Raw genomic sequence first — 11,948 nt, forward strand, 5'->3', positions numbered from 1 at the left:
TTATAGCCAATACTATTTGCTTATAATTATAGCTAGAGATTAAAAATAAAAAACATGTTAAGATAGTCTTCCAGCATGTAAGCAGTTTCACAATAAGAGTCAGATTGCCCTATCATATGTGAAATTTCCCCGTATTTTATGTTCAGTAATCTCTCTCAATAATTTTTTTCTCTTTAGTTAAAAATATTTTCTTTTACAAAATTTTTACCTGGTTCTGCAAAATATAACAACAACCTTTTTTATCATTTATGTTTTCCATGTAACTATGTTAAAAGCCTAGAATAAATATATTTCCTCTTTAGGATTTGTATCTCTGCATTAAATACAATTTTCCTAATATTCTAACCATGTGACTACAAGTCAACCAACTCCAGTATTCACAAACTCACATACAAGGGCAGGTTCTCAGTACACGCATTTATCAGCATTAACTTCTTTCTATCTGCTCCCAGAAAAGAATTTCCTACAGCTGGTTTCTTCTAGCATCCTCTTCTATGCCTCTTATGCATGTTTCCATTGCCGTGTTCAATTTTATTCATCACAGTGACTCTTTACCCTGAAACATTGTCTTCTTATTTCTGTAATGTGCACTTTTCTCTTTTAATAAAATCTTGGACTGCTTAACCGTTTTCCTGGAACATCAAGCCAGAAGTTCTCGTTATTTTTTTCCAGTTATTTCTTCCAAAATACATCACACATTACTTTATACTTGAAGCTTACATCATCCTCTTTCATCTCTCACAAGGAATGGCTATAAATATGCTTCTTGGAGTAATTTTTAGTTATTTGATAATCAAAATTCCCATAGCATAATTCCCAGGCAGCCCATAGTGATTTATCTTTTGAATCTTTTTCTGACAACAAAACATAACTGAAACATTGCTATGATGTCTGTATTTCACGGCTTCAAATAGAGTTTCCCTTTCCTACTTTAGTCTTCTAATTTTTATTTAGATCTCAGGAGGTCTAAGAAGGACTTGAAAGAGAAAGAATCCTTTATATCCCAGTAACAGAAAACCTTAAATCATGCTCTTTTATCCAGAGTTGACCTTATTCTTTCCTTTGTTCTCTTTCTCATCATCTTTCTCCTTTTCCGGATTGTTTTAGCTGATGTGAATCCTCCTTGGATAATCATCACCATAGATCTCCCTCAGTTTTGAAGTTCTTTACCTCTTACATATAAAATAGGGAAAGTGCTGCTGTGTATTTGTTGTAACAATATTGTTAAATGTGTGTGTGTGTGTGTGTGTGTGTGTGTGTGTGTGTGTGTGTGTGTGTTTACTCATTCAGCTCATGAGCTAGAGGGTTAGCACTTCCTTTGCTAAACATACAAATGCAGGGAATGCAACTATTAGCAAAGTTTTAATACTTGAGATCTTGAGATGTTTTGACTTGGTCATTCATTCAGCTGCTATTTACTGAACATCATCTCAGTGTCACTCACCATGCTACTTGCTAGATATACAGAGATCAACTATGTGGCCCCAGCTCCCACTAAAGGGAGCAGATAAAACAAGAAAGTATGTTGTTAGGATATAAAATTTTAAATTTGTAAGAGAACATGGAATTGTAAAAGGAGAAGCCTAAATCTGTGTACACGAGAATGGGGGAGGCATGAGAGTATGAAAAGTGGAACTTAAGTACTGAGAGACCAGAGGACAAAGTGCCCCTGGCGAAGACAAAACCAAGGATGGTGCCAAAACTGTTATGTAAAGACTGAATTGATGGCAGTGGTTCTGCACAGCCATGGAGAATTGGGGAAAACAGTGAGGCATGAGGGTAAGCAGATGGTAAGAACCAGATCACAGGGAGCATGTTGTGACCTATTGAAAACCTTGCCCTTTGTCTTGCCCACTGCTTAACAATACTAGCATCACCAGACTACATCTAGCTTTGGGACAGTGGTACAGGTTATGTCTGCAGGAGTCTTCTGCCTCCCAACCCTTGGAACTCTTTTTGTTTCAGCCTTTACCCTCATTTTCACATCTTCCTCTTAGAATTATACCAATGCCACTATCATACAAATCATATTCCCATGCTTCTTCTCTCACATACATGTGCTTTAAACACTTAAGTGTTTGCTTGCCTATGACATTCAAAGGAAATTCTACATGGTACTAACCCCAGCTAAATATCCACTGCTGCTTACAAATGGGCACAATGGTTTCCCCTTGTCCTTGATCAACTGGTTTTTCTCACAATGCCTTAACCATTTTCCATCTGTTCCAAACATGCCCACAATGTTAACTCAACTCTTCACCACAATAATTGAGTTTATTCCCATTATCCTTCGGCATTCTCTCAGTAGTTTTATGCCATTATTTTATCAAGCTGACCAAAATGTTTTCCTCAACAATTAGGACTGAGTTTTGGCTACCATTTTGTTTTCCATAGAACACAGTTTCATGTCTGATTAGAGGTATGAGGAAAATATTAAGTTAGAACACACTAAATTTGAGGCTATTGTTAATGAAAAAGCTCAACTAAATGAACATTGAAAGGTCTTTATTTAAGCTGATAAGGGGAGTCCTATTCAGGCATTCCCTCTAATGTTGGCTTACGAGTTTCATTTTATATATGAGAGACAATGTTATTCTGGGGCTGAACAGAGTTTAAATTGACTATTCTGATCCAAATTCAACTTGGTTAAAGACAGTTCCCTCCCTCTATCCTTTCTTTCTCCCTTAGATTTTTGAGGCAGGTTATCACTGTAGCCCATACTGACACGGAACTCTCTATGTAGCTCAGGCTGGCCTCAAACTCATGGCAGTCCTACTACTTCAGCCTCCCAAATACTGGGATTAGAGGCATGAGCCACAACTCCCAGCTGACTTTTCCTTTGCTTAGGTGGACGTTTGAAAGAATTCATACATTGTCCCTCTAAGTCCTATTGGGTTTTTGAATAATTTTCATAAACTTGGCATTGCAACAGATTTCTGCGATTGAAAATGCATACTTTTAGTAAGAATTTTAATCATTTTAACCACTTGTTCTTTCTGTTTTGCAATAATACGGAACTCAGCCAGAAGCCAGAGCTCCTTGAAGCTACAAGCCAGGGCTTTTGGCCATTCTATTGTTTCATGCATCCCTCCAGATCCTGTGACCCTGGGATGACCCACTTTCTCTGACCTAAGGAAGGGAAAGGTCTAACCATAGCTGGTGTCTGAGACTCTTCTTCCATGTCATTCTTCGTGGGTCTTGAACCATCTGCAGTTCCCCCTGGATGCCGCCTTGAGACTCAGTCCCGGGTTAATCTTAGACTATTTTCTGAAAAATTATTAGCTTTTTATTTCTTGAAAAATCTGATTAATACCCATTGTCTCATGTTCTAATTTCCTTTTCTGTGCTGCTATAGCATTTCTACAGTACATTTTACCCATAGGCATATCTGACTTATCCACAAATTCTGCGCATTCTTTTTGCACTTTTTCTTCACATGATTTTATACTAGGAAGATCACTATTTATAGGTGTGAAATAACTAGGTTCCCCAATCATCTGAATGTTTCTCCTCAAATATTAAAAATACCAAAACATTTTAATCCCAGCACTTGGAAGGCAGAGGTAGGAGGATCACTGTGAGTTCGAGGTCACCCTGAGACTACATAGTGAATTCCAGGTCAGCATGGGCTAGAGTGAAACCCTACCTCAAAAAACAAAAACAAGGGCTGGAGAGATGGCTTAGCAGTTAAGCGCTTGCCTGTGAAACCGAAGGACCCCAGTTCGAGGCTCAATTCTCCAGGACCCACGTTAGCCAGATGCACAAGGGGGTGCATACATCTGGAGTTTGTTTGCAGTGGCTGGAAGCCCTGGTGTGCCCATTCTCTCTTTCTAGATGCATCTTTCTCTCTCTGTCTGTCACTCTCAAATAGATAAGTAAAAATCAACCAAAAAAATTAAAAATATATTATAAAAATAAAAAAAACAGACAAACAAAAGAAGCATGAGCTCTCTGACAACAAGAAGCTCTTCATGGTGTTGGTTATTATATTCTAGTTCATAGAACAGTATCTGGCTCCATGTTTGGCGGGGGAACACTGTATTCATATGCAATATTACGAAGCTATACGTTAACCATAAAGACTGCCACATTCTATTTAAGCTTTAGAGAAAACATAGTGTAAGATTTTTATATGATAGTGATTTTTTTAATTATTTCATTTTTTTTCCATTCGTGGCTGTTTCACAGAAAATCCTTTTATTGAATACATAAATAGTTGTCATGTGCAAGCTTTATAGATCCTGTTCCCCAAATGACTGCCACACTCACATAGAAACATGCAGCTGCTGCAATCCTGAATTAGTAAGCATGCACTGGGCTGACTTCCAGTGAAGCATCCTTGGGATGACTTGGCGAGTAGGCCCCCTAGAGGTTTCTTGTATGCACTGAGCAGTCCAAACTCCTGACATGGGATGTCAAGAAACTAAACTTTGCTGGGGCTCAAGAGCTCTAAGGGAAAGAATGTAGACCTGGAAAGTAATTGATATGAACAAATTCTATGGAAGTGGGGTTCCTTAAAAGACACCAGACTAGAGGAAGAGATGGTATAGTACTTAAGTAAACTTTCCCACATGGAGGCAAGCCTGGATAGAGTAGACACAGTGAGCATGACAGGAAGCCATGGCCAAGGGACTATGTCTTATCACTGGGACTGGGACGGTTATGAGCTCAGATGGAGGGGAGCAGAGGTCCCAAGCACTGACGGTAGCAAGACCAGTGGTGCTCACTGGAAAACAAAAAGAATCATGAAGCAGAGGCTACAGGAACAGATGGCATCAGGTGGAGAGGCAGAAGTACTGGTCATGCATAAGCCCCTCCTACACTTCTCTCTGGCAAAAATTTCAGTGGGGTAAGAAAAACTGACTTTTCAGTGAAACTATGCTCAGACCTTCCACACTCATACCCAGCTACACTGGTGAATATGAACTTATACTTTAACTCACTTAAGTATATGACTATTAACTCTTTAAATATATATGGTGGTGGCAGGGGAAAGCACGGCATGAGCAGAAACATGTGTCTGGAGTTCGTCTGCAGTGGCTGGAGGCCCTGGGACACCCATTCTCTCTCTCTCTCCCTCTTTCTCTGTAAAATAAATAAATAAAAATAAAATATTTTTAAAACAAAAAGGAAAACAACATATTTGAAGTCTGTATATTGTCACACTTATGAAAGAATCTGAAAAAATGTAGATGTCCTAGCCATAACTAGAAACAGATGTGTGGTACCACTTAAGCCATGCCAGGAGGATATGTCCTGGGGAATATAATATTTCAGGAAATTAACATAAGTGTGTCAAAGAGAAATACCACTGAGGGAATTCTGATTCTTTGACAAAATGTGGTCTAATTCCATGATGGCAGGAAAAGGCTAAGTCCAGAGGCATAAGGCTTAGACCAGTGGGCCCAAGGAACCTGAAATAATAACCACTCATTTATGATCTTCATTATTTGCATATACTCATTCTTCCCTCATAATAGCCCCATGAGTTATGGATTAGTATTATAGCCCATTTTACAGATGAGAGAATTGAAAGCCCAGAAAGCTGATAGGTCACTTGCCAGGGACATACAAGTAGGCAGCAGAGTTGACATTCAAACCCAAGTGGTCAGACTTCTAACCCTAATATCCTCATACTGCTGAGATGACATGTTCCTAGCACTTCTGCCCTGCTCCTTCCAAACACTATTCAATACACAGAAGATGAAAATGAAGATAAAGCCAGCAGAAGATAAAGTTTACCAATCCTATCTCTATTCTAGTGAAATTATATAAAATATTCACTAATCTCTACTCTTAGAGAATTCCAATTGATAAGGAGATGATATAGAATGAATGCAACAAGAAACATGATTTTTAATTTTTTTGCCTTTTTATACATGTGTATGATGTGTGTGTGTGTGTGTGTGTGTGTGTGTGTGTGTGTGTGTGTTGTATGGCAGGGATGCAAATACATGTGTCCCACAGTGTAGTATCTGTCACTGTTTACTGCTGTATATGACAGACTAGCTGGCCCATGCGCATCCAGGGATTCTCCAATGTCTCCACTTTTTATCACCCTGAGTTTACAGATGTTCTTACTACCATACCCAGCTTCATATGGGTTCTGGCAACTTAAACCCAGGTTCTCACATTGCATAGCAACGTTTAATCCACAGGGTAATTTTCTCGGCCATTTATCCAGTTTTGAGATATGTGAAATAATTCTAGATATTTGTTGGGTGCATAATGTAGTTTGAATCACATGTCCCCCATAAACTCATGTTTTCTGAATGCTTGGTCCTTACCTGGTGGCAATTTGGGAGAAGGAGCATTGCAGAAGGAAGTGTGTTTCTGAGGGCAGGCTTAGGAGTATTATAGCCAGCTCCCTCTTGCTAGAATTTGGCTCATTCTCTTGCTGCTGCTTTCCTCCTGCTGTGGCAGAGGTGATATCCAGTTTCTGCTCATGCCATGCTTTCCCCTGCCACCATGAAGCTTCACTCCAAGACTGTAAGCCAAAATAAGAATTGTCCTCCTATCAGTAGCTTTGGGTTGGCTGCTTTGGCGTAGCCACAAGAAGGTGACTGCAACAGTAAAGATCTGTAGTCATAATCTAATAACATAAATGAGAATCATAACCACTAGCATTTAAATGCTCACTACCTCTGCAGAAGTGGGAGGAAGCATGAATGGAGAGAAATCCAAGGGAATAGATTAATTTTTCACAATGTTTTATTTTGGGGGTTGAACATAGGTTTATGGCTATTCTCTTACATATCTTATTTTTTCTTTTTTAATTATTATTATTATTAACAACATATTTTATATGGATACAACATGTATCGGTTCTTTCTTTTTCCTCATATCTGGTTTTTAAATGAAGGGATTGTGAGAAGTCTCAGAATAATAGATGGTGATGATATTCATCCATTTTGAAGTACCATCATATCACAAAGTCAAAAGGCTGGACACACTGAAGGTCATTGAGATTTTCCCCAGTTTCACAATTTCAAGTTTGACATTTGAATCTTTGACCATATTCTGTTAGTTGTTGTGTATGATTTAAGAAAAGAGCCTGATGCTATTGTTTTACATGTGAGTTTCCCCTATACCATTTGTTACAGACTTTTTTGCTTATTCTTAGCAACATTGTTTAAGAGCAGATAATCTTATAAAAGTAAACTAAGCTTTATACAATATTCCATTGTTCTAAGTGCCTGTTTTTATGTTAGTATAATACTTTATCTTTTTTTGGTTGTTTTTGTTTTTGTTTTTGAAGGTAGGATCACACTCTAGCCCAGACTGACCTAGAATTCATTATATGGTCTCAGGTTAGCCTCAAAATCACAGTGATCCTCCTACCTCAGCATCTTGAGTGCTAGGATTAAAAGTATGTACCACCACACCTAGCCAAATATATATACATATTCAACATTTTTGACTACTATAGTTTTGTTATATTTGGAATGAAGAAGTGTGATACCTCCAGTTTTGCTCTTGCTCAGTGTTATAGCTACCTTTGGTCTCTGGTATAATCTGACTAGAAGCAGCCTATGGGAGGAGAGGGTTTTATTGCAGGCTTACAGAATGCAGGGAAACACCATTGATGCTGGTTCACTTCAATAAATTCATTGTATAGAGATGCTGCCAAACAGCTAGTAAATATGAACAACCAGAGCTCAAACAGATCTGCACACACCTTAGGGCTGACTACAAGACTGACTCCAGGAACACTTCTTCCAGCAGGGGTTTGCCTACTGGAGACTCATGTTGCAAGCTTAACCAAAAATACCTCAGACTATTGGAGACATAGATTCACATTCAAACTACCACACTTGAGATGCTTTTGTGGCACCATCTTGAGAATTTTTTTTCTATTTCTTTAATAAATTTCATGGAACTTTCATAGAAATTCCATTAAACTTGTAAGTCATATTAGACAAAATTGAGAGTAAACAATACTCAGTATTTGAACCCATGGCTATCTTTATATTTACTATGTCTAATTTCTTTTTGGTGTACATATATTTTCTTGGTTAAATGTATTTCCACTTTATTCTTTACAATTACATTGGAACTGGAATTGTTTTACTAGGGTTTTTAAATTTTGTTTATTTATTTATTTGAGAGCAACAGACAGAGGGACAAAGAGGCAGAGAGACAGAGACAGAGAGAGAATGGGTGTGCCAGGGCCTCCAGATGCTGCAAACAAACTCCAGACACGTGTGCCCCCTTGTGCATCTAGCTAATGTGGGTCCTGGGGAATAGAGCCTCGAACTGGGGTCCTTAGGCTTCACAGGCAAATGCTTAACTACTAAGCCATCTCTCCAGCCCCAGAGCTTTTTTTTTATAAATTCATTGTTAATGTGCAGAAATGTGTCTAATATTATATGCTGAGTTACAACTTGCAACTGCATTAAATTTGTTATTAGTTCTAATAACTTTCATGCATCTTTGTATCTGCACATAAGATCACATTATCTGAAAACAGGAACTATTAGTTCTTTTCCAATTTAGTTGTTTTCATTTCGGTTTTTTGTTGTTGTTGTTGTTGTTGTTCATTTTTATTTATTTATTTGGGAGAGAGAGACAGAGACAGAAACAGAGAACAGGCAAGCCAGGGCTTCCAGCCACTGCAAACGAACTCCAGACGCATGCGCCCCCTTGTGCATTTCGCTAACGTGGGTCCTGGAGAATCGAGCCTCAAACCGGGGTCCTTAGGCTTCACAGGCAAGTTCTTAACTGCTAAGCCTTCTCTCCAGCCCTCATTTCTTTTTCTTATCTAGTTTCTCTGGCTCATATTTGTAATATGTTAAATAGAAGTTGTAAGACTGAATTTCCTTGACTGTTTTCTGAACTTACACAAAAAGCAATCAGTTTGCCAAGTTTAATATAATGCTAAGTAATAATACATGCTAAATAATAATATGTAAGTAAGGTGGGGTCATCATAGGTAGATTTTTTTGTGTTTAGATTAATCCCTTTATACCTAGTTTATTGGAAACTTAATCAGAAAGCCATGCTGGATATATGTAGATTTTTATCCTGTATTATACTTTATGTTAGAGTGGTATATTACTTTTTCATTTGACTATGTTGAGCAATTCATACATTCTAGATATGAATCCCATTTGATGGAAATGTCCAAGTTCAATCCAGTCTAGACATCTTGTCCTACCATAGAGATGGGAAATAAGAGTCACTCAGGACATCTCACTCAGGAATAGAGGCTCACTAAAAACCTGAATGCTAATCAAAGCACTACATTTTTTAAAAAAACAAATCAAAACTTGAGGGATTCAGGAAAGGCAATATTTACAGAAAGTTTTACATCACTGAATCCATACACTAGAAAAGAAGAGCTATCTGAAATAAATCACTTGGATTCCACATTGAGAAATAGCAAAAACAAAAGCAAATTAAACCCAAAGTAAGGCAAAAATATAAATAATATTATAGAATAAATTAATAAAATTGAAAATAGGAAATCAATTGAGAAAATTAAAGAAACAAGAAGTTGATTTCTTAAAAATGCTTACAAATTTCATAAGCCTTTACTAAAGAAAAGAAAGTGGAAACATAAAATATTTTATCAAAATTAAAAGAAAAGGGCTGAAGAGATGACTCAATAGTTAAAGGCACATACTTGCAAAGCCTGACAGCCCAGGTTCAGTTCCTGAGTACTGGCATAAAACCATGTGTATTAAGTGTATGAAGTGGTGCATGTCTGGAGTTCATTTGCAATGGCAGGAGACCCTGAAATATATATATTCTCCCTCTCTCTCTCTTTCTCTTCCTCTTCCTCTCCCTCTCCCTCTCCCTCTCCCTCTCCCTCTCCCTCTCCCTCTCCCTCTCCCTCTCTCTCTCTCTCTCTCTCTCTCTCTCATAGGTAAAAATAAAAATACTATTAAAAAATAAAAGATAGAATATCAGTATACCAGTACACTGAAAGGATGATCAGGGTGTGTTATGGAGAGCTCCATATGCATAGTTGATACTCTAGATGAAACGGTCCAATTCTTTATGAAACACAATTTGCCATAATATCACATAAGAAGATGTTAACAAACTGCAGGCCTATGTTCATGAAAGAAATTGAGTCCGTAGTTTAAAACCTTCCAAAATAGAAAGCACCCTGCCCAAGTGGGATCAATAGTAGATTCTATCAAAAATATTAAGAGAAAAACTGTAAATTCTGTACAATTTTTCAGGTGACAGAAGCAGAGGGAATGCTCCCTAGCTTATGCCAACATCATCCTAATAACCAAAATCAGACATAGGCATTACAAGAAAACAATAGACTGGACTGGAGAGTTGGCTTAGCAGCAAAAGTGCTTGCCTGTGAAACCTAACAACCCAGGTTTGACTCCACAGAACTCATGTAAGCCAGATGCACATGGTGGCTCATGCATCTAGAGTTCGTGTGCAGTGGTTAGAGACCTTGGCATGCTTGCTCTCTCTCTTTCTCTCTCTCTCTCCCTCTCTCTTGCTCTCTGTCCTTCCCTCTCATAAATAAATAAATTAGTTAATTAATAAAATACATTTTTAAAAAGGAAACTATAGATCAATATCTCTCATGAATTTAAATGCTGATGTAATCAAAAATATTAGCAAATTGAATTAAAAACATATGACAAAGAACTTATATAGTATGACCTAGTGGGATTTACTCCAGATTTGCAAGATTAGCTCATAATTGAAAATCAACTAATATAGCACACAACAGCAACAAACTGTAGAAGAAAAATCACATCAACAAATGTTGAAAATCCAATATTTATTCATAATGTTGAATAAAATCTCTCATTAAGTCAGAAACTGATAAATTTCCTCAACTTGATAATTAATACCAATAACAAAAACTCTAGTTAGCATTATACTTAGTAGTGAGAAAACCAGAGCTTTTCCACTAATATAGAAATTAATGAGGCAATGGCTATTCCCTCATACTCTGACTTTGCAACATTCCGGTAGTACCATCAAATACACTAACAGAAAATAAGAGGGGAAAAGAAAAGGCATACTGATCAGGAATAAAATAATTAAACTACTTTTATTCCCAGCTGACATGATTGTCTATATGGAAAATCCAAAGAAATTTTAAAAATAAAAAAAACTCCTAAAACTAATAAGCAATTATAATAGGACTACAAAAAATTAATGCAAGGGCTGGAAAGATGGCTTAGTACTTAAGGTACCTGCCAGCAAAGCCAAAGGACCTAGGTTTAACTCCACAGTACCCACATAAGCCAGATGCACAAGGTGGCACATGCATCTGGAGTTTGTAGTGGCTAGAGGCCCAGGCATACACATTCTCCTCTAAATAAATAAATATGTTTTTTTAATTAATACAAATAAGTTAATTTCTTTTATGTGTGTGTATATATATATCATCAACAAACTGGAATTTGAAAATAAAGCCCTAATAATGGTTACATTTTACATTAGTTCTCCAAAAAAATTAAATGCATAGGTATAAATCTAACAAAATAGTTACATAATATAAAGAAAATTACAAAACTCTATGAAAGAAATCAAATGACTAAGTAAATGGAGAGATATTCTTTAAAACTAAAGGATAAATAAATGGAGGGATTTTTCTATGCTAACTGGTAGATTCCAACAAGAACTATTAATTCAAAGAAATCCCAGTCAAAATACCTGCAAGTTATTTTGTGAATATCAAAAAACTGATGCTAAAATATATAGGAAGAAGCAAAAAACCTAGAATGACCAAAAAATATTACAGAAAATGTGGATGACATATCTAACCCTTCTTCCAGATATCTATAATGCTCCAGGACAACATGGTATCAATGACAGAATAGAAAGATACGTCAATGAAAAGAGAGCTCAGAATATGCCCAAATAAATGACATCATCTTTGACAAAGAAACAGAGGAATGCAATAAGTAACTTTTCAAAAATAAGTACAAGTCAGCGTCACATAAAGGACACACGCGGAGGTT

The sequence above is a fragment of the Jaculus jaculus genome, chromosome 6 (genome assembly GCF_020740685.1).
Source record: "Jaculus jaculus isolate mJacJac1 chromosome 6, mJacJac1.mat.Y.cur, whole genome shotgun sequence".
Classification (NCBI taxonomy): domain Eukaryota; kingdom Metazoa; phylum Chordata; class Mammalia; order Rodentia; family Dipodidae; genus Jaculus; species Jaculus jaculus.